The following is a 24434-nucleotide window of genomic DNA, read 5'->3' as shown; positions in this document are numbered from 1 at the left end:
AGACCCGTAATGAGCGGTGTACCCCAAGGATCGATCTTGGGGCCTCTTCCGTTTGAGATATACTTTCCTAATGTGCAAGTCAAAACTAGTGCTCTGTGACTGAACAAGTTTGCAGATGACTGCAAGCTGGACACTGTCTTAAATTCCCCTAGTGATGTTAACATCCTCCAAGAGGGCCTTACCCAGACTAATGACTGGTGCTAGAAGCATGGCCTCATACTGAATGCCAAGAAATGCATCATTATCCCCTATGGGGAAAATGTCACTCCCCACTAATTATCACATTAATAACAACATACTAAGCATGCATTCAGTTGTGAGGAACTTGTCTACCCAAGTTGATAGCAACCTGACTTTTGACCACCACATTGCCTCCATTGTACGAAAGGCTTTGTATATGGTCCACCTCATAAATAATGGTATTTCATCCAGAAACAAGGAGTTCATGAAATCCCTGTATTCCTGCCTTATCAGACCCATTATTGAGTACAAGTCATGTACCTTGCCAAGTACATGCAGCAGTTGGAGAAACCACAGAGGCTCCTGACCAGGAAAATACAGGGTCTCAAACACCTATCCTATACAGATAGGCTAAAAGCCCTGTCCCTCTACTCAGTCTCATACGGATTGCTCAGTGGTGACCTGTGTCTGGCATACAAGGCCATTTCAGACCCAACCTTGATGGAGTTGCTGCATATCCGTAAGACAAGCTGCACTCATGTGGCCTTACCCTGATCTGAGGTATTAATAGAACTTGTTGGCAGGATAGATTTGTGTCCCAAAGACTCCCCTGTCTGTGGAATAGACTCCTTCTCCATGTCCTGGATGACTAGATGAGAAACAGAAAATATACCCCTGGAATCCTATCTGTGTCCCTGCTGGACAGGGGAAACAGGTGGTGACTTTGGCTAGGCTTGTAAGGGTCTCTGGGCCAATAGCTTAGTATCATCCTATGAACCTATGAACCTATGTATACATCTCCTTAATATGTATAAATCTCCTTACTCACATTTATCTTCCTGTATATTTTTACCTTATTGCTCTCCATCTTCTATTACACTAACTTACGTATATTGGAGACCTGTAACTGCAGCACCAAGAAAACATCAGTTTGGGACAAAAATATGATATTAAACTTGAGCAAGACAGGAGTGTATAGATATTTGGGAATTGATGAAGGATCAACAATAAAACATGAACAAATGCAAACAAAACGTAATAAGGAATACTTTAGAAGACTTAATTAATCCTGAAGACAGCATTGACATCTAGGAACAAAATCCAAGATATAAACCAATTTGCTCTTCCTGTCCTAACTTACATTTTTGGAGCGATTGACTGGCCCCAGAATGTGTTGGATAGATTAGATAGGAAAGCAAGAAGGATGCTTCATACAGACCAAATGAACTATAAAAAAATCAATGCATACCAAGATTATATATTCCTCATTCCGAAGGTGGGATGGGCCTCCTTGAAATTGATTACATGTACAGATCTGCAATAGTGGGACTGCACTCATATCTGCTGACCACACAAGACCCAAATTTAGTGAAAGTTTTGAAACATGAGGAAAATAAATCTAAGACGACTTCCCTTCTTAAACTAGTAGAAGCATATCGTCATCAAGCAGGAATGGAAATCAAATCATAAGTAGATACAAATCAGGTAGCACTTGAATGTCTCAAAAAACAAAAGAAAGAGTATAAGGTGAAAGGGTATACATTAATTTAGTTGACGGGTATATTACCGATATATAACTTGTCGAAAGCAGTGTGGCAAAGTCCCAAAAAAGTGATCGCAAGAGTTGCGAATCACAAAATATTGCCCTGTTTTTGACCCATGGTAGCACTCGTTTAGGTGGTTGAGCGGTCGGAAATGTTAAATTTGGTGTTGTTTATGACAATCCGACCGTTCGGCATTCCAAAATTTGAGGTTTAAAGTCGGTGTTGTGCATGATCGAGCAATGTGCGCTCGATCAAATGAATGTATTCTGGTGAAAGATCAGATGAGAAGGCAAGAAATGTGAAAAATGCATAAATATAGTTGTAAATATAGAAAACATTCTAGAAGAACCTCATGTTGATCAGGAAAGAATGCAGAAATGGTTAAGGAGAGGCAAATTCAAATCAAGAGATGAAAGATTAATATTGGTGGCACAAGACATTGGGCTATGTACACATTGGTTTACAAATTATATTGAACATGCGAGAGAAACAAACAAATTTAGGTTTTGTAAAACAGAATTGGAAACACTTGCATATCTCATTGTTAGTTGTGACATACTAATGGTAGAGGGACTGTATACTGAAAGGCATAATAATGTGTCAAGACTGTTGCCCCGGGGATTGTGCAAACATTATGGTATTGAAGTGGCTGAAAACCAATGGAAATATGAGCCACAAAGCATCACAGAAAATGATGAAGTCTACATCACTTGGGGATCATCCGTCACCAACCATTCAAAAGATGGATGCTAGAAAACCAGATATAGTGGTCAAGGAAAAGAATACAAAAGTAGCATTGATCATTGAAATCACCACACCCAGTGACTACAGTGTCGCGCATAGAGAGAGAGACACAAAGTCATAAAATATCAGGATTTCCAGGCAGAAACAAGAGCAATGTGGAAGAAATATAGTTCCAATAGTAGCAGGAACAATGGGTCTTATAAAAAAGACTCTACAATCATATTTAGATATGTTACCAATACATGTAACGCCATAAGAATTGCAGAAGGAGTCATTACTGGGCACATTGCAGGTGCTTTGAAGAGCACTACTGGCTGACATCAAAGACTGAAACAATACTAATTTCATGAACTTTAATCATGCTTTGACTTAGGAATGGGGTCCATTCCCATCATGGAATTAGAAACCCAAAAGATTTGGAAAAATTATAGAAGAGAGACACATGGGGTCCAAATGCAAAGGTGATAAGTTAGCAAGCAAAGGAGAGTGGTGTTACTGAAATTTGAATTCATCCTCAAGTCTCGATGAGTACCTTCACAAAGTGGACCATGTTTTTCAAAAAATCTCACCAAGATGACTCTGATATATAGACTGTATTTTATATATTATATACCACGGATAGAAGTAGGTCAAAAATAAAAATAAAAAAAAAGATAGCTGAGTACACAAGAGCCAGGATAAAAAAGTGACCAATCCTGTTCTGAAAAAAATTGACAGTGTAGAATCCTCAAAATACTGAAATATTCCTGTAATTGGGCTAAGCCAGGCCTAGGGGAAGGATGGCCCCCTGTTGTAGAAGAAAGTAGCAGTCTACCGTAATCACAAAAGCTGATAGGCCAAAGAAGAGCCATAAAGACAATAGAGTGGACTGTTGAGGATAAGAAAGAAATTATGTATTGTTAGTATTTTAAAAAAAGTCCAACATTTCCAGATACAACATATACAAAAAGATCAAGAGAGAAATTAGAGGAAAGAAAAATACCAACAAGAAAAACTGTCAGAAGCCTCAAATAAAAATCTGTGTTCATTAATACAACAGATTTTTGAAAAACATTATATAGATCAAGAAACTTTGATTTGTTTGGAAAAAGAGGAATCTGAGGAAGTGCAAAAATATAAACAACAAAACCTAGAGATTTTTGAAAAGTATAAAAAGGAAATATGGACATGGGGAAGAAATAGAGATTTGATATGGTGCAATATTTATGCAAGGTCAAAAGCCAAATTAATCAATATAAAAAAGTCAGCCCCAAAGATATTTAAAGAAAAATACAGGCAAACACATCCATATATGGAAAATTTCACAATAAAAATAATATGACAAAGAGGCAATGTAGAAAAGAAGATTAGTAAAGTACAAGATAAAAAAATAGATGCTGAAGTTATGGACTGCCTGCGAAGTGAAGGATTTGGTGTAGAAGGTCTAGCACAGGTTACATAACAGCATGATAGAACGAGTCCCCAAAGTAAAGAGAAACAGGAAGATCAGAAGATGTCTGAAAAAGAAATATGGACATGGGAAAGAAAAAGAGATTTAATATGGTGCAATATTTATGCAAAGGAGAAAGTAAAATTTATTAATACAAAAAGAGTACCACCAAAGATATCTGAAGAGAAATACAAGCAAAGGAATCCAGACATGGAAAGTTATACAATACAAAAAATAAGACAAAGAGGAAAAGTAGAAAAGAAATAAGTAATGGAGAAGTTAGAGAAACAGAAACTGAGGTTATGGAGTACCTGTGAAATTAAGGATTCCATGTAGAAAATCTAACTCAGAAAGCACCACAGCAAGATAGAGCAATAGACATCCAAATTAAGGAGAAACCAGTGGAACGGGAAGCCACTGGGCAGTTGCCATATAAAGATATTTTGGAGCCTTCCACAGGAAACCAGTATAAACATCCACTTGAAGCTGGACAGCACCGGAAGGAACAGGAAACTGTGGCAACTCAGGGTTGAGGAGTGCTAGGCCAATGAGTTCCCATATGACAGGGCAGTGGATGACACATGATGAAATTGAAGAGAATGTGCCACAGGAAGATGCTACAGAACTCTCTATGGAATGCCCACAGGAAATGGAGAACAAAAATGTGCCCCTAGTTTAGAAGAAAATAAGCTAAGAGAAGAGTTGCTTGATTTAATAGAGATAGATAGATATATTAAGATTAGTGAAAGAAATAGACCGCAGAAGGTCAATAAAACCCCAAAAGTCAGAATTTTGATAAAACAAATGAATACAGTAATTAGGACTGTCAATAGAGATCCATGCGATACAACAGAAGTAAACAGGATATATTACTGAGCAACTAAATTAATAAAAGATAAAATTCTACTACCACAACAGATGGTAGTAAAGGAAAGGAAGGGAAGAAATCAAATACCATCAAGGAAGTATCGAACAGAGAAAACTATAAAGCAATTAAGCTATGGGTGGCATGCACCTGTCACCCCTGGGCTTTTGAATACTGGCTAAGGCTCTTGCCACCCCCAGAGTGCCTTTTTTTAGGCAAGGCTCAAAAGACAAACCCACCTCCATAGACAACACAAGGAAAAAGAAACTAAGGGTAATGCTGCTCAATGCCAGAAGTCTAAACCTCAAGATGCACACACTTGAGGCTCTCCTCAGTATGGAAAATATCGATATCTGTGCAGTAACAGAAACCTGGTTCAGGGCTCCCGAGAGCACCGCAGCACTACCAGGTTATACCTCATACCATGCTTTTCGGCCCCAAAACTTGGACCGAACCACAAAAGGAGGGGGAGTATCCATATTCATCAAAGATACCCACACCTCCAGGTTACTGGCACTGCACGAAGCATCGGAGACCATCCATGTGCAACTAGCAGTGGGAAAAACTGCATTTTAGTTTGTAGCCTGTTACAGACCACCCTCCCAGACTCAGGAACCCCACTCGGGTTTCCTGAGAATACTGGAGAATATGAAGGTCTCTCCAAACACCATTATATTGGGTGACTTCAACTACCCAAACATAGACTGGGAGCACTACTCAAGCCCCAACACCCTCGCCCAACGGTTCCTAGAATTTGTAAACTCAAATGCTATGGAACAACTGGTCACCACTCCCACAAGAGGGGAAAACATATTGGACCTGATCATCACCAACATGGGGACTCTATGTTCCATACCAGAGGTATACCCCTCATTGGTAAGATCTGATCATAAATTAATCTCATCGGACATCCATATCCCATCCCCATCCCCAGCCAAGGAAACCATGGTGAAGAACTTCTCAAAAGCAAACTTCACACTTCTCAAAAGCGAGGTGGAATCCTTCAAATCCCCCGGGCCAGTGGAAAATACGGCCCAAACCGCAGAATCCTTTACAAACCCATTCTATGGACACCTACAGGAATGCATGGATCGTACTATCCCAAATAAAACCAAGACTCACTCCTCCAAAGGCAGGAGACCTGTCTGGTAGACCCCAGCCATAAATAAGCTATACAACAGAAGGAGGAAGCTACTACATGATAGAGCAAAATACCAAAAAGGGAAGGCATCTCTGATCAGTACTAGCAAGAAACTACAATCCCTCATAAAATCATCTAAGGCCAGCTTCGAAAGAAAAATTGCACAAGACGCTAAAGATAATCACAAGGCCTTCTTTAGTTATGTCAGGAACCTGGGTGGCAACTACCAGATATGCTCTGAGTTAGTGCAAAATGACAAAAATTACACTGAACCCACAGACATTGCCAACATCCTAGCAGACAAGTTCAGTGCAAACTTCTCCCCCCCTTCCCCTCATAAAAGCAAATGTCTATCCCAACAGAGTGTAGCCTCCCTAACATCACAGATGCATAGGTGAGAGCTGCCCTCTCCAAAGCAAAAAACACAGCATCAATGGGACCAGGCAGTGTCCCGGGCTGCATCCTACATGAGCTCCAAGAAGAACTGAACCCTCACATAAAGTCACTGTTCAATCTCAGCCTTACTACAGGATATGTACCCAAGGAATGGCATACAGCAACAGTGGTCCCACTCCACAAAGGTGGTGCCACAATGGACCCCGGAAACTATCGCCCTATAAGCCTGACTAGCCTGGTCTGCAAAGTTATGGAGCGTATCATCATGGAACTCATAAACAAAGACATTGGGAGCCTCCAAACACTGGATCCTACCTAATTCGGCTTTGTTAAGGGCAGATCTTGCCTCTTGAACCTGGTCGACTTCTTTGAAACAGTCACCAAGGCCATAGATGAAGGGAAGGTAGTCCACACAGCCTAACTGGACCTCGCAAAGCCTTCGACACAATACCCCACTCGGGCATCATAAATAAGCTCACCAGCTTAAATATCAACCCCTATGTCACAAGATGGGTTGCAAACTGGCTCAGAGATAGAACCCACATGGTCAGAATTGCAGGTGCCATGTCAGACTCTAAATCAGTTACAAGTGGCGTCCCACAAGGCTCAGTCCTGGGCCTCTCTTGTTCGGTATATATTTCTCTGAGGTACAGGCTAACACGGGAGGACTATGGCTGACCAAGTTCGCAGATGACTGCAAACTGGGTACCATAATTGACTCACCGACTGACACAAGCATCCTCCAAAAGGGTCTCACAGAGATGGATAACTGGTGCCAGAACCATGGCCTAAAGCTAAATGCCAAAAAAGTGCATAGTCATCCCCTTTGGGAAAAACAAAGTTCCCACAAATTACCACATAGGTGGTAATCCATTAAGTACGGAAGAAGTAATTAGGGATTTGGGGACCCAAGTAGATAGCAATCTCTCCTTTGACAATCATGTTGCCAAAGTGATTAGAAAGACCTTCTATATAGCCCACCTTATCACAAAAGGGTTCACATCTAGATCAAGAGAGGTCATTGTGCCCCTCTACTCGTCACTCATCAGGCCCATAATTGAATACAATGCCCCATTTGGGATGTACCTTACCCGACACCTGCAGCAACTGGAAAGACCCCAAAAGTACCTCACCAAGAGGATCAAGGGACTCAAACAGATGCCCTATGCAGTTAGGCTAAAGAAACTCCAGCTCTACTCAGTTGCTTACCGCCTACTCAGAGGCGATCTCTGCCTGACGTATAAAGCCATGTCCAACCGAGAATTAACGCACATGCTCCACCTCAGGAAATCCAAATACCTTAGAGCTACACGCTCCAGGGACTTAAACCTCAGCACAGAAATAAATAAGACATGCTGGAGGGACAGATTCATATCCCAGATTCTCCCCTCACTCTGGAACAAAATCCCAATCCATGTTAGGCAGAGCCCCTCAATGACCCTCTTCAAGAGAAATCTTGACGAGTGGATGGGAGATCGTAGGTTTACCCCTGGGATCTCTTCTGTGTCCCTACTAGACAGAGGCACAGTAAACTAACCTTAAAAGGGCTATCTTCTGTGACCTACTATACAGAGGCACAGTCAACTAATCTAAAAGGGTGGCGAAAGCCAAACACACTCTGGCTAGGCTTATAAATGCCCCAGGGCAGATAGCCTAGTATCAACCTATGAACCTATGAACCTAAGATGCTAGATGGATAGAAGAAGTAAAAGAAAGAATAAGAAGTTCAAAGGTAAAGGATATGACATGGGATGACATGGATGAAGCAACAGCCAGCAAAACAGAAATAAAGTTAAGAAAAGCCTCCAACTGGAAAATCCCAGGCCCAGATGCAGTAAGTAACTTCTGGCTAAAAGTATTAACATCTTTGCACAAAGATTTAGCCATAAGTAAGAATTATTTATATGTGTACCCAGAACAGACACCAACCTGGTTAACAAGAGGAAAAATGATGCTCCTACTTAAACGTGAACCTGCAAGTTATCCTAAAAATAGACCAACAACTTGCCTTCCAACAACATATACATTATACATTGGAATTGATGCAGACAGAGTTTATAGTCATTTAGAAAAAAATTCAATCATGGTAATAGGAAAAAAGGATAATAAAATAAAGTCATATGGAACAAAGTATTATCTGTTGCTAAATAAAGTCATAATGAAAAACTGTAAAAAGGGGAAGAATCTAAGTATTGCATGGATTGACTATAAAAAAGCATTGGATACTATCCCACATTCTTGAATAAATTGGTGCTTAAAAATTGATAAGATACACCCTGCACTGATCGACTACATTACAGTGACCATGCAACAGTGGCAGACCAGTTGGCAATTAAGCCACGATAAAGGATAAATTATTATTCCAGGGATAAAAATTCAAAGTGGGTGACTCCCTGTAACCTCTGTTATTCTGTTTTGCCCTTAACCCATTAAGCTGTCTACTTAACAGCTTAGGTGATTTAAAACTGTATAGCTCATCAGATGGAGGAATTGAAAGCACAACTGCAAGTAGTCAAAACTTTTTCAGATGATGTAAGAATGTCATTTGGTCTTGATAAGTATGCAAAAGCAACCTTTAAAGCAGGAAAACTGCAACACCAAGAAAACATCAGTTTGGGACAAGAATGTGATAAAAAAGAACTTGAGCAAGAGGGAGTGTATAAATATTTGGGAACTGATGAAGGATCAACAATAAAACATGAACAAATATGAATGAAACTTACTAAGGAATATTAGAAGACATTAATTCTGAAAACAGGGTTGACATCTAGGAACAAAATTCAAGCTATAAACCAATTTACTGCTCCTGTCCTAACTTACAGTTTTGGAGTGATTGACTGGCCCCAAAATGTGTTGGATAGATTAGACAGGAAAACAAGAAGTGTCACTTCTGTGTTAGGACACGTATAAACAAATCTTCATGTGTTCTGTTAAAGCAGCTTTATTATATGTAAACACATTACTATTGTTGACTGTAGACTGTTTCTTAGTATATACAGTTAATGACTATGATCTTGCATGCTTTACTCCCTAGCTGCTCTTTCAAAATGGTTGTGCACATGTGCGGGTTATATACATGCATGTACAGACTTGCATGCCTCTTAGAGATATAACCACACATACTTTACACTCTGATCTACATCCTCCCTATTTGAGAAATAGACCATACAGCTGTTATGAAACTGTTTGGCATGCAGAAATCACAGATACTGTATAGACATGCATTATACATTGTTAAACATATAGATATGTACAATCAAGTTCATGTTGCTGCGTTTTTCACACTTGGTTTAGACACTTGTTCATATCATGTGACATAAAACTGGGAATCAGATTTAGCAACTGGGACAGTTTCTGCAAAATGATTTACCTGTGGATTGACTTTCAGGAAAAGAATCAGACTTTTGAACACATTCTGGTCTATAAACAGTGACTCACTCCTTTCTTTACAGTTTGCATCACAGATACAATGTTGTGATTGCAATGATGATGGTTCTGGTACAAGAATATGCTTGCGATTCCTCCTATACTTCACTCCTTCGGAACTCACTAAGATCTCGGTTCTGCACAGATGCCTGTAAGCTGTCCTATTCGATCAAAATCTTTCATTGTCTGGATTCGTACCGTCTCTCCTTGTTCTGGTCAGGTTACTAAATTCTGTGGTTAATACAGTATTAGAGATGACACAAGAGACCAAGGCTCAAACTTCAGCAATTTTATTGTTAGCTTTTAACAATTAAGGTTTGTAACAAAAAACGCAATTGACTAGTCAATATGCAAAAAAAAACCTATCACATTAATATGCAAAACCTAACCTATGACCTATCACATTAACAATTATAAAAACTGTTAAATCATGTACTTACAAGCATATGAAAAAAGAAAATCATCTTTGCCACTGATAGGGGGACTCCAAACCTATTCAGTACAGCTATCTGTTCAGTCAAGACAGGGCCGACACTGGCAGGCAATGCTGTATGCTCAGTTCAGGCTCTTGCTTCAATCAGATCCGGATGATGATGAGTTCCAGTCTATTACCAACCTCTGAGCCTTTTATAGGTTTGAGTATGCCATAGGGTCAATAGGTTCAATTGATTACACCTAGGCCATTAGGTAATCATTCAGCTGATGATATTTAGATCACCAGTTTATTCATGAGCTAATGAACTGTTTTTAAAACATTACAAATCATTTCCTGAGTTGTCAACAAGCCCCGTAATGTCTAGTTTTATACATTACTTCCTCCTTTCAGAAAGCCGTTTGCCCACACACCTGTGGTATAGTTCCTCTTTGAAATCCCCTCTGTCTGGTAAACAACTTTTAAACTGGCAAACAACTCCAAAGGTTAACTAAAGTTCAGTTTTACCAGCATCAGTATGCAAGGCTTGCCTTTAAAGCATAATTCTTTTAGATTTCATGTATGTATATAACATTAAGCAGCATATCATGTATTTATTCAATTAACAGCATATCAATCTAACATTAAGCACACCTACAAACACACAGCAGTTCAATGGCTTAGGGCATCAAAAATCAGGTAAACTGTGTGGATCCGTCAGAGGCCACCCCTTGCACTAAGCAATGATCGCTGTGTGCTTCTAATAATGTGCAAAATTGACAGCATTTTATTGTATTTTTCATGACCTTACAATAAATGCAGTAGGAAATTAAGCAGAACAACACTGAAACTATTGTGGTCAGCAATAAAGGGTGTAAAAGCAAGTTAAACCAGGCAGAAGCCTTTGGTGACCACATAAAAATATCATACCAATGTGAAACAGACATGTCTTGAATTTCGTTTGCAATTTGAAGAATGGTACCTTTGTCTTTAATCATTTTAATTACAGTTTGATGCGCATCATGTAAAGTCTTATTCAGCAGGAGCAGTACAGCTTGCCCTTCCTGCTTAATTTGTTTAAAGTCTGGGTGGACTAGAGATGGCCATCTAAAAGTGTGCAATGGTTCTATGCTAGCATTTAATGTGATGTCCATCCATCTAGTTAATCTGATCAATTCCCCAGTACAAAAATCAATGATTGCATGTACATTACTTTTACAATGTGCTCCACTGTCTGTGATTGTTTCATCATTCCAAGCCAGCTTACAGGAGGATACTACACAAGCTGTGGTATCATTGAGTTGATAAATGTCTGTCCCATTCACTATATATCTATGCCAAGCACATTCTCCAGTCTCATTATGTAAACATGGATGAGGCTTTCTTTTAATTAGCATGCACACCCACCCCTGGGGCCAGGTCTCACATCCTGCTAAATCAATGGGCATATCATTATAATCAATGAGATTAGATTCTATCTGAGGCACCCACCAATTACTTCCGAATTGCAAAGGCAATGCTACAAATGGACAAACTTGTTTTGTTCCCTTTTTACTAGCAAGATAATCAAAGATCAATATGCAAGAGTCATTTTCACATGTGAAATCTAATGGTTTTAATATGCTGAACAATTCTAGCACTACTTACAGTTTTACATCCTCTTGTATATCTTACTATATGTCCTAAACCATCAAATACAGTTGAACTGTTGTCCATAGCATATATCTCCACATTTGGAGATCTGGTTTCTGCAGTGCTGTTTTCCCTTTGAAATTCGGCTATGCAGGAAGAATCTAATGGAGACTCAGCCAGAGAAAATCCTGATTCATTCAGTCTCTGATATAAGCCCCCAGCAGGATTGGCAGTGCATTTCTCTGGATGTCTGTCACAGTTTAATCTACAAACAGTTCTGATGTATTCTGTGCTGGTCAAATTCCATGTCAAGGTGGGTTTGGTAGTCATTGCAAACAACGCTCTTCCCAGCTTCCAGTAGAAGTCATCAGCGTATTGTCTCGTAACCACCCCTGGATTGGGTAGTCTACTTTCACTGTCACTGTCTGTTGTTTGGTCAGCCCCTCTACATGAATCAAGGCAGTATATACAGCCAGCACATGCTGTTCGAGAGGCTGTATCTAGTCTGTGCTCCGGTCAGGGATTTAGACCAAAATCCCAGTGGTCTTTTCTTTCCCACATCATTCTTTTGCCACAATCCCCAGGACATGACATTATTAGCAACAGTCACTTCCAAAATAAAAGGTTGCTGTGGGTCTATTGGACCCAGTCCCACACTTTGTTGCAAGGCTTTTTTCGCTTCCTCGAAGGCCATCTGCTGTTTAGGACCCCACTGAAAGTCACATTTCTTTCTAGTCACATAGTGAATAGGTCGTAAAACTTGCCCAAGGTGTGGTACAAATGCTCTCTAAAAGCCCATTGCTCCCAAAAAGGCTTGTGCCTGCTGTTTTGTTTTTGGGACTGCAATCTTTTGAATGCTTTCTAAGGCCGATGCAGGTATTTCTCTTTTGCTCCATTCCATATCATACCCAGGAATTTCACTGATGTTCCCTGCTGTGTTTTATCCTCATTTATTGCCCACCCTCGGCTCTGAAGGTGTTCAATCACTGTTTTCAATGCAATGTCCACATCCGGCTTTTCTCCTGTAATCAGGATGTCATCAATGTAATGGAATACAGTCACTTTATTTAACTGCAACTTAGCCAGATCTCTGGCCACCAGCCCATGGCGAAGGGTTGGGCTGTGTAGATATCCTTGTGGAAGTACCTGGAAGGTATATTGCCTCCTCCCAGGTAAATGCAAATTGAGCCCTACTCTCTTCTGCTATAGGTATGGAGAAGAAAGCATTTGCTAAGTCCAAAACTGCATGGTACGGCCCAGCAGAAGAAGAAAGTCTCTACAATGGTAACAATGTCCGGCACTGCTGCAGTTAAAGGTGGAGCCACCTTATTCAAGCCCCGATAATCTACCGTCATCGCCAGGAACCATCAGGTTTTTGACAGGCCACACCGGGCTATTGAATGGGCTCACAGTTGGTTCGAGTATGCCAACACGGTAATTCCTGGATTGTTTCAGTAATTTCTGAATGGCCCCCTGGAACACGATATTGTTTGATGTTGGTCACCACTTTTGGTGTGGGAATATACAAAGGTTCCCACTTGGCATCACCTCGAACAACAGCCTTGACTGCATTGACTGAACAGTGCCGTACTCCAAATCTAAATGGCCCTACTGTAGTTTCTAAGGTCCTACCCTTTAGAACATCTATTCCTAAAATGTGTTCTGGTACAGGAGCTATCACTGCTACAATGGCACTAGGAATACCATCCCCAAAGGCTATTCTTACTTTGGTTTTGACACCTATCGTCTTTGCCCCCCCATATCCATCAATCTCCACAGACTGTCCACGAAATTTACGGGGTTGCCTGCAAAATAGTTATTTCTGATCCAGTATCTACTAAAGCCATTACGTGTTGTGGTCCTCCCTCCAAAAATGGTAAGAGGCACGTAGGCCGGTCCCCAGGTGTAATGGCTGTAACTGTGCCTCTAGCTACTGGGGACCCGCCTTCTAGTCAATTTGCTTCCATTTTTTCCATTGGGGTTCTCCACGCCTTCTCTCCCAATCTCTTTCATCAGTAAACTCTCCCTCTGCCATTGTGCTAGCTCCTCATCAGTGGGGATGTCAGGATACAACTGATTCCACCCTTTCTTCCCTTCAGTGGTACTTCTGTTTGGGCTTTTTGCAGGTGTTAGCTTTCCAGAAAGATCTGATTCTCTTCCTTTCTGCTTCTGTTTCCATTTTTGTATATTTCTTCTGTAGTTATTCCATCTATTTCTGCAGCTTCTACCCCCCATCTTAGCAAATCTAGAAACATCTGTCTCCTTGTTACTTTTTCACTACCCGTGCTTTTTAACTTGTCTGTATTTGCCTTTCTGGCTTTCCTCTGCTCTTTCTCTTCTACCAGCTCTGCCAGCTGGTTTAAAGTAGACATTACATCCCATATCGGTTGGCCAATACACCCTGCCAAGGCAGCCATAAGCTGCCCTTTCCACCATTGTGGGGCATTTTTAATTAACTTATTCCTCATATTACCAGTAAAGATTTGTCCGTCTGGCCCTTTTGGAATATGCAACTCCCCATTTATCATTTCTAATGAGTAAATAGTTGCTAACATGGCCATTTCCTTAGCTGTTGGATTGCTTCAGCTATCGTTTTCCAGGATTTGCACTCCTCTGCTACTGCTGTAGCATCCGGCCAAGTGGCCCGAAAGGCTGAGGCTAACCATACCACCAATGTATTGATATGGGGATCTTTATGGTCACAATTGTTCACTATCTGCTTCAGCCGGGGTGAAATACTAAACAGGCACACTGGTGCATCTCTTCATCACTCAGTGACACCGCCTCCCCTGTATCCCAGACCAAGAAACCAAGCCAAGAGGGACTCCTGTATTGCTTCAAAGAACAGCCATCCAGCTGCTCCCACTCCCTCTTTCACCTTCTTTCCCTTATCCTCCAATTTTAAACCTGATAAGGCCTTTGCCAGCTCCTCAGGGTCTACTGGGTTTACTGGTGAGGACTTAGGGGAAGGTGGAGGTGAAACCTGACTCAATGCCTTAGCAAGGGGGTCCCATTTCCCAAACAATGCTGGAAATTCAACATTTGCCCCTCCCTTACTTTTGGCATCTACAGATTGTTTCTTATTTAACCCTACACCTAGGTGCTTAAATGGAAAACACATTGGCTGTTGTGACATATCTACTGCAAACCACAGATCCTGCCGACTACGCCAGCTGTTCTGGTCAGGTTACTAAATTCTGTGGTTAATACAGTATTAGAGATGACACAAGAGACCAAGGCTCAAACTTTAGCAATTTTATTGTTAGCTTTTAACAATTAAGGTTTGTAACAAAAAAAAAGCAATTGACTAGTCAATATGCAAAAAAACCTATCACATTAATATGCAAAACCTAACCTATGACCTATCACATTAACAATTATAAAAACTGTTAAATCATATACTTACAAGCATATGAAAAAAGAAAATCATCTTTGCCACTGATAGGGGGACTCCAAACCTATTCAGTACAGCTATCTGTTCAGTCAAGACAGGGCCGACACTGGCAGGCAATGCTGTATGCTCAGTTCAGGCTCTTGCTTCAATCAGATCCGGATGATGACGAGTTCCAGTCTATTACCAACCTCTGAGCCTTTTATAGGTTTGAGTATGCCATAGGGTCAATAGGTTCAATTGATTACACCTAGGCCATTAGGTAATCATTCAGCTGATGATATTTAGATCACCAGTTTATTCATGAGCTAATGAACTGTTTTAAAACATTACAAATCATTTCCTGAGTTGTCAACAAGCCCCGTAATGTCTAGTTTTATACATTACTTCCTCCTTTCAGAAAGCCGTTTGCCCACACACCTGTGGTATAGTTCCTCTTTGAAATCCCCCTCTGTCTGGTAAACAACTTTTAAACTGGCAAACAACTCCAAAGGTTAACTAAAGTTCAGTTTTACCAGCATCAGTATGCAAGGCTTGCCTTTAAAGCATAATTCTTTTAGATTTCATGTATGTATATAACATTAAGCAGCATATCATGTATTTATTCAATTAACAGCATATCAATCTAACATTAAGCACACCTACAAACACACAGCAGTTCAATGGCTTAGGGCATCAAAAATCAGGTAAACTGTGTGGATCCGTCACACTCCTTCTCCCAAAGGACAAAGTAATCTGCTTGATCTGTCGTAACTAGATTTTTGGTTATTACGCTTCTTAAACAATTGATCTTTGATAGTTTTATTGTTCTTGGGTTTAGGCTGCAAAACACTTGAAGAAATAGGTAGCATAGTTTTAGTTTGTATGGAAAGTAGTCTTTGAGCAGGTGAGCCAAGAATATCATCACGGACTATGTTTCTGAGGTTAAGTAAATTCAAGAATACATTGGTATTGCCACACTTTGACCTTTGAAGTAATTGCTTTGCACTCTGTACTGCATGTTCAGCTAGACCATTGGACTGAGGATATTCAGGACTACTAGTGACATGTACAAAGTCCCATTCTCTTGCAAATTTCTGAAACAACTGGCTAGTGAATTGAGTACCATTGTCAGAAATAACTTTGTGTGGACTACCATGAACTGAGAAATGACGTTTCAACTTAGAAATAACAGTAGTTGAGGATACATTTGGTAATAGATCAATCTCAAACCAATTTGAATAAGAGTCTACCAAATCTAAGTAGGGTTGATTGTTCCATTCAAAGATTTCAGTTGGTACAGTAGACTAAGGTAGTTCAGGAAATGGATGTAGCTGAAGCAGTTCTCTTTGCAAATGCATACCAGACTACAAAGCCAGCGAAAAAGATGACACCAATCTTGTAGTAAATAGTTTATTCACACTGAATTGAATGTTATTCAGTGTGAATAAACTATTTAATACAAGATTGGTGGCATCTTTTTTGCTGGCTTTGTAGTCTGGTGTGTTTTAACTCTTTGCAAATGCAGTCTAGTACTATTGCATGCTGATCAAGAGGAAAGAACATTATCAATGTCTTTTGATAATTTAGGCCAAAATACAAATTCTTTGGCTCTTCTCTTTGTGGATGTGGATCCTGGTTGACCGCGATGCAAAATTTGAATATATTCATGTTGTAAGGAAGCAGGAGCAACAATTTTAGGACCTTTGAAAATAATGCCATCTTCCATCAGCAATTCATCTCTGTAAGGAAAATATGCTTGCACCTCTGGTGATACACTAGATGGCTTTGATGGCCATCTGACATTATGATCAAGCTTCTGTGAAATTGGATAATTCTGAGTGGGATCTTTTAACTCATCAAGTCTACTGGTGGAAAAATTATGCACTGACATCACATCAAAGTGAAACGTTTCTGCATCAAACTGTTCTGTTGTGTTTCTCAGAGATCTGGATAAAATATACGCCAGATAAAGTAACTTGCCTTTAGTGTAGACCATTTTGAATGTCTACTTTTGCTATTTGAGCATCATTCTTTGCAATCTCGCTGGAGCAGAATAGGTTTCTTTAGAATAGTAACTAGGGATTGGTGATCAGTTTCAATCTGAATAGCTCGACCATAAATATAATCATGAAACTTGGAGCATGCAAATACTATAGCCAAAAGCTCTCTCAATTTGAGCATATTGCATCTCAATTTGAGCATATTGCATCTCAGTTTAGGTTAGTATTCTAGATGCATAGACTACTGGTCTGCCCTCTTGAAGTATGACTGCACACTGCACATAGGCCAAATTTTGAAGCATCACATGAAAGAATAACTGGTTTGTTCACATCATAGTATCTTAAAGTAGGTGGGGTAGCAATTTTCTGCTTAAGGTCTTCAAATGCCTTTTGATGATGTTCCAACCATGCCCATGCAACATTTTTGCATGTTAGCTCTCTTAAAGATGCTGTTAACTCACTGAAGTCTGGTATAAATTTGCCTAAATAGTTTACCATGCCAAGAAAATGCTGTAAACTTTGCACATTGTCTGGTGCTGGCATCTCTAGAATAGCTACTTGCTTGGTCGGGTTTGGTCTCAAGCCTGTACTTGTAAATAAATGACCTACATACGTAACTTCTGGAAGTTTGAATCTGCACTTCAGATGATTGAGCTTTTAGTTCACTTCACATGCTCTGTCTAGAACTTTCTTGAGGTTTCTTTCATGATCTGCTACACCATTGCCTCCAACAAGCAGATCATCCACTATTATGCCTCAGGGATAACATGAAACAATTTGTTCCATTACACGCTGAAAAACTTCACTTGCAGAATTTATTCCAAATGGCATCCTTAGGAATCTGTATCTGACAGAGTACCAAAACAGTTAGAAATGAGGATTTGTGATCCAGCATCACTTGTCAAAATGAACTCTTTGCATCCAAAACAAAATACAGTGGCATTCGGTATTAGACCTGCAATTTCTTCAACTGTGCACATTGGATGATATGGTCTTTTTAATACTTTGTTCAAATCTCTCAGGCCAATGCATATTCTGATTTCTTGTGAGCCTTTCTTGTGAGCAGCTACCATGGACGATACTCATTCTGTTGGGTCTATGACTGGACAAATCACACCTTGCTGCACCATTTTATCCATCTGAGCTTTTACTTTATCTTGTATAGCTATAAGAACTCTTCTTGCTGGTCTGATTGCCAGACTGCTCTCTGGGTCTAACTTCATGGCATATATAACTGGAAGCTTGCCCAATTTGTCATAAAAAAACATCAGTATACTCTGAGAAAATGGCCTCAGAGAAATTGGAATTCATAAATGTACTTAATGAGGAACTTGTGCCGTGGTGGTGGTGCTGCAGTAGCGTTGTCACCTCACAGTAAGACGCTGACCGGTTCAACTCTCAGCTAGAGCATCTTCTGCATGGAGACATGCGTGAATGGGTGTACCTTCATTGAAGGTTGTGCATTAGGGCTGGCAACTCAGCACGTAAAAATCAACTGCCAATCATTAGCGGACTGGAGTTCTGCTGTGGCGACCCCTAACTGGGAAAAGCCAAAAGACACAACAACAACAACTTAGATGAGGAACTTCTTTAGCTAAAGAAAGCATATTCATTCTTAAACTGTCTTTGAGACTCAATAAAGATTGCATTGGCCTTTGGATTACATAGAATAATATGTTGTAACAGTTCATAGTCAAATTACATGAAAGTATCACTGAACCTTTGGTTTGAATTTCTTCACCTCCATAAGCAGCAAGTCTCGCACTACTGGTTACATTAAGTTGTTCATTAGTTCTTACTTTTAAGTGTCCGCTGATTTAACATTACACTTTGACCCAGTGTCTACTTTGAGCTCTACAGAGTGTCCATTAATCCAGACAATACAAAACACTTCACTTTATGTCAATAAGTTTACTGCATCAACTCTTTCAGCATGCACTGATATACCATCTAGATAGAAAGCTGACTGTTTTGGCTCTACTTGATCAACTTGATTTTTTTGTGACCTTTCTTAACAACTGCATGAGGCTTGCTTGATTTACAAAATGTTTGGAAATGGTTCCATTTTTTACACTTGTGACATTGCTGACCAAATGCTAAGCACTTTTCTCTTTTAGATTCATGATTCGCACCACAGTTGCAACAGTTAACAATAAAGCTAGATTTGGGTTTTGCTGATTCACGTTTGTGTTGCACTGAGCTGGCACTGGAGCTTGCACTTTTCCTGGAACTTTCTAGAAAACCTTGTGGCTTCTTTGGAAATCCTGTAACTGCCACATGCTTAGGCCTGTTCTTGTTTGTCACGAGTTACATACTGTCTACATGTGCTCCAGAGCCAACTGAGCACATGCTTTTGTCACTCGCAAGCTTACATGTATGTTTTTCTGTCAACTCCTGGATTTGACAAACCTCTATGGCTTTGTTCAATGTTAAATCAGTCATGAAGTAAAATCTTTCTCACAGCTGCACTATTAATACCACACACAAGCCTGTCCTTTATTAGGTCATCTTTTAGATCAGCAAGCCGACATGTCTTAGCTATGTTTCTCAAGTCAGTTATATAAGCTGCAAATGTTTCCCCTGGTTTTTGATCTCTTGTGTACAACAAATGCTTCTCTAACATAATCTTCGTCTGGGGGTTGCACATCTTTCTAAGCTTGCACTTCAAACACTTGGGGTCTTCCCTTGATTCAGCATGTACAACAATATGGCAGTCTGTACCTTCTCCTTTATATACTGCTGGTGCATACACAAATGAACACTTTCTTTCTAAAGCCTCTGACCCTGCAAGGTTTAGCAAAATGAATGCCATGGTCTGTCCATCTCTATCTTCATAAGCTGCTTGCATGAAAATATCATACTCTTGCTCAAATATTCTCCAGTTCTTTGCAACATTCTGATCAAACACATGTGGCAGGGGTTTTCAAAATCCATCTGCCATATTAACACATACCAGCAAAGGGTTTTTTTGCAAATAGCATGAATATACACACATACACATATGCAGAAGTTTCTGGCATAAACATAACTTTTCCAATGCCTTCGTGCCTTGAACTTATATTCTCGTTAGACTAAATTATGCGAATGAATGAACTTGTAGTACTTCCGAATAAATGGACTGTCAGTAGAGGCAGAAATGCTAAAGTCATTTACCATCACTCTGTTGTACTTTTGGAATTTTATCGATAAAGGCAGGAATGCTACAGTTATGTACCATCACTTTTTAAAGTCATCATTTTAAGAAACATTTGAGAACTTTATGATGTGACTGAATAACTCACAAGCACTGTAATACTCTTGTCATATCTTCTTTTGCAAGAAAACACCTGTCAGTGTAAGAAACATGTCAAGCAACTGCACAATGTGAATAAACAAAACATGAACACATGCTAATTAGACTTAGTAAGGAATATCTTAGAATACTAAAATTAATCCTGAAAACAGCATTGACATCTAGGAACAAAGTCCAAGTTACAAACCAATTTGCTCTTCCTGTCCTAACTTACAGTTTTGGAGTGATTGACTGGCCCCAAAACGTGTTGGATAGATTAGATAGGAAAACAAGAAGGATACTTCATGCTCACCAAGTGATTTATATAAATCAGTGCATAACAAGATTATATATTCCCCATTGTGAAGGAGGTATGGGCCTCCTTGAAATTGATTACATACATAGATATGCAATTGTGGGGACTGCACACATATCTGCTGACCTCACAAGAACCATACATAGTGAAAGTTTTGAAACATGAGGGGAATAAATCTAAGACGACTTCCTTGCTTAGTCCAGCAGAAGCATATCAACGTCAAGAAGGAATGGCAGTCAGACCAGAAGTAGAGAAAAATCAGGCAGCAACTGAATGTGCCAAAAAAACAAAAGAAAGAATATAAGGTAAAGATCAGATGAGAAGGCAAGAAATGTGGAAAATGCATAAATATAGTTGCAAGCAGAGAAAACTTCTGGAAAAACCTCATCTTGATCTGGATAGAATGCAGGAATGGATAAGGAGAGGCAAATTCAAACCAAAACATGAAAGATTAATATTGGCGGCCCAAGATAGTGGGCAACACACACGTTAGTTTACAAAGTCCATTGAACATATGGGTAAAACAGACAAATGTAGGTTTTGTAAAATAGAACTGGAAACAGTTGGACACCTTGTTGCTGGTTTTGAAATACTAACGGCAGAAAGACAGTGTACTGAATGAGATAATAATGTGGTAAGATTGTTGCACTGGGGATTGTGTAAACATTATAGTACTGAAGTAGGTGAAAAACACTGGAAACATGAGCCACAAAGCATCATAGAAAATGAAGAAGTCTACATCACATGGGATCATCCATTACCAACAGTTCAAAAGATAGATGATAGAAAACCAGATATAGTGGTCCATGAAAAGAAGACAAAAGTAGCATTGATCATTGAAATCGCTACACCAAGTGACTACAGTGTCTTGCATACAGAGAGACACAAAGTCATAAAATGTCAGGATTTGCAGGCCGAAATGAGAACAATGTGGAAGAAAGATACCCAAACAGTTCCAACAGTACTAGGAGCAATGAGTCTTATAAAAAAAAATCTACAGTTGTATTTATATAGGTTACCAATACACCAAACTCCATATGAATTGCAGAAGGAGCCATTACTTGGCATATTATGGGTGCTGCAAAGAGCACTTATGGCTTACATCAAAGATTGAAACAATACTAATCTCATGAGCTTTAATCATACTTTGACTTAGGAATGGGGTCCATTCCCATCATGGTAACAGAAACCCAAAAGAGTTGGAGAAATTAAAAAGAGACCAAATAGAGAGATGATTGGGGACCAAATGAAGAGATGATTGGGGACTAAATGACGAGGTGATAAAATCATACAGAAAAGCAGAGTAGTATTTATCATTTGGTCTGTTCTTGACAAATGTGAAAAAGCAACCTTTAAAGCAGAAAAGCTGGAGCACCAAGAAAACATCAGTTTGGGACAAGAATGTGATATAAAAGAACTTGAGCAAGAAGGAGAGTATAAATAATTGGGAATTGATAGAGGGTCAAGAATAAAACATGAACAAATGTGAATAAAACTTAATAAGGTATATTCTAGAACATTTAAATTAATCCTGAAGCCAGAGTTGACATCTAGGAATAAAGTTCAAGCTATAAACCAATTTGTTCTTCCTTTCCTAACATACAGTTTTGGAGTGGTTGACTAGCCTCAAAAGGTGTTGGATAGATGCGACAGGAAAATAAGAAGGATGCTTCATGCTCATCAAATGATTTATAAAAATAAGTGCATACCAAAATTATATATTCCCCATTCCAAATGAGGTACGGGCCTCCTTGAAATTGATTATGTATAGATCTGCAGTTCTGGGGCTGCTTACATATCTGCTGACCTCACAAGACCCAAACATAGTGAAAGTTCTGAAACATGAGGAAAATAAATCTAAGATGATTTCCCTTTTTAGTCTAGAAAAAGTATATCGGCATCAAGCAGGAATGAGAATCAAACCAGAAGTAGATAAAAATCAGGCAGCAACTGAACGTGCCAAAAACAAAATAAATAATATAAGGTGAAGGACCAAATGAGCAGGCAAGAAATGTGGAAAATGCATAAATATAGTTGCAAGTATAGAAAACTCCTGGAACAACTTCGTGTTGATCATGCATGAATGCAGAAGTGGTTAAGGAGAGGCGAATTCAAACCAAAAGATGAAAGGTTAACACTGGCGGCCCAAGATAGTGGACTACGTACATGTTGGTTTACAAAGTCCTTTGAACATGCAGGAGAAACAGACAGATGTAGGTTTTGTTATTGCTATCTGTGACATACTAATAGCACAAGAACTATATACTGTAAGGCATAATAATGTGGCAAGACTGTTGCACTGGGGATTGTGAAGTACCTGAAAAACACTTGAAACTTGGGTCACAAAGCATAGTAGAAAACGATGAAGTCTACATTACATGGGATTACTCATTACCAACAGTTCAAAAGATAGATGCAATAAAACCAGATACAGTGGTCCATGAAAAGAAGACAAAAGTAGCACTGATCACGGAAATTACTACAATCACTAACTATGGTGTCTTGAGTATAAAAAGACATAAAGTCATAAAATATCAGGATTTGCAGGCAGAAAGGAGAGCAGTGTGGAAGAAAGATATCCAGACAGTTTCAGTAGTACTATGAGCAATGGGTCTCATAAAAAAGAATCTACAATCATATTTAGATATTTTACTGATACATGTAAGTCCAAAGGAATTGCAGAAGGAGTCATTACTGGCACATTAAGGGTGCTGTGAAGAGCACTTCTGGCTGACATCAAATAGTGAAACAATACTAATTTCATGAACTTTAATCGTACTTTGACTTAGGAATGGGGTCCATTCCTGTCATGGTATTAGAAACCCAAAAGACTTGGAGAAAACAAAGACAGAGACGAAATAAAGAGATGACTGGGAACCAAATGGAGAGATGATAAAATCAGCAAGAAAGAAGACTAGCATTGCTGGAACTGAATTCATCCTCAAGTCTTGGTAAGTACATTCACTTGGTGCGCCCTGTTTTCACAAAATCACACCAAGATGACACTGATATATAAACTGTATTTTGTATATCTTAGGTTATGGAGAATGAGAGGTTAAAAAATAAAAAAAGACAGATGGGTACACATGTCCCAGGATGCACAGGTTTCAGGATACCCAATCTTAGTATGTGCACTGGTGCCAGGACTGGAAAAAAATGACAGTGTGGACTCCTCAAAAAAAAAAAGGCACATTCCTACAATGGGGTTAGGCCAGGCCCATAGGGAGGATGGCCCCCATTGTAGAAGGAAGTAGTAATCCACAAAACACAAAAACTGACAGGCCAAAAAAGAGCCATACAAATGATAGAGTGCACTATTAAAGATAAGGAAGAAATATGTATTGTAATATGCAAGAAGCTAAGAATTTCCAGATAGAAAATATTCAAAAAGATTAACTCACTCTCACCTATAACACCTCTTTTGTATACTTTCAGTTAACACCCATAGCTCCTTATGGAACCCAGATATTTTTTTAATCTGTCTTCTTTAACTAAGTGATTTGCCAGCTAATAATAGGCAATATTAAAAAGGGCAAGAATTTTTTTAACAAAATGGCACTAAGGTTGTTAATCTAGGATGTCTTGCAGTAGAGAAATGAATCACAGCTTGCCACTTGTTATTCATGTTTTCATATTTATGATCTTACTTTCATAACCGAGAGACCCACATGCACTTGTGGGGTATGGTGTAAAATACCATGGTGA

General features: G+C 39.4%; 1 protein-coding gene across 2 annotated transcripts in view; it reads right to left on the bottom strand.

Moving 5' to 3' along the window:
* The window catches only part of LOC122809604 (carbohydrate sulfotransferase 5-like), a 74092-nt gene extending 58838 nt beyond the window's left edge, over positions 1–15254 (bottom strand). Inside the window, exons 1-2 of one of the 2 annotated variants that reach the window (XM_044081224.1) lie at positions 10166–10201; positions 9670–9956 (exon numbers count right to left, since the gene is read on the bottom strand). The gene's annotated coding sequence lies outside the window, so the exon portion shown is untranslated. Of the gene's footprint in view, positions 1–9669; positions 9957–10165; positions 10202–15175 lie in introns of those variants that run through there. The other variant, XM_044081225.1, reaches the window with a different exon arrangement.
* Positions 15255–24434: the final 9180 nt, after the last annotated feature.

Source organism: Protopterus annectens, chromosome 8.part0 (assembly GCF_019279795.1).
Source record: "Protopterus annectens isolate FY-2018-M chromosome 8.part0, PAN1.0, whole genome shotgun sequence".
Taxonomy (NCBI): Eukaryota; Metazoa; Chordata; order Ceratodontiformes; family Protopteridae; genus Protopterus; species Protopterus annectens.
Note: the sequence above shows the minus strand (reverse complement) of the source record. Positions and strands in the feature narration are given on the sequence as shown.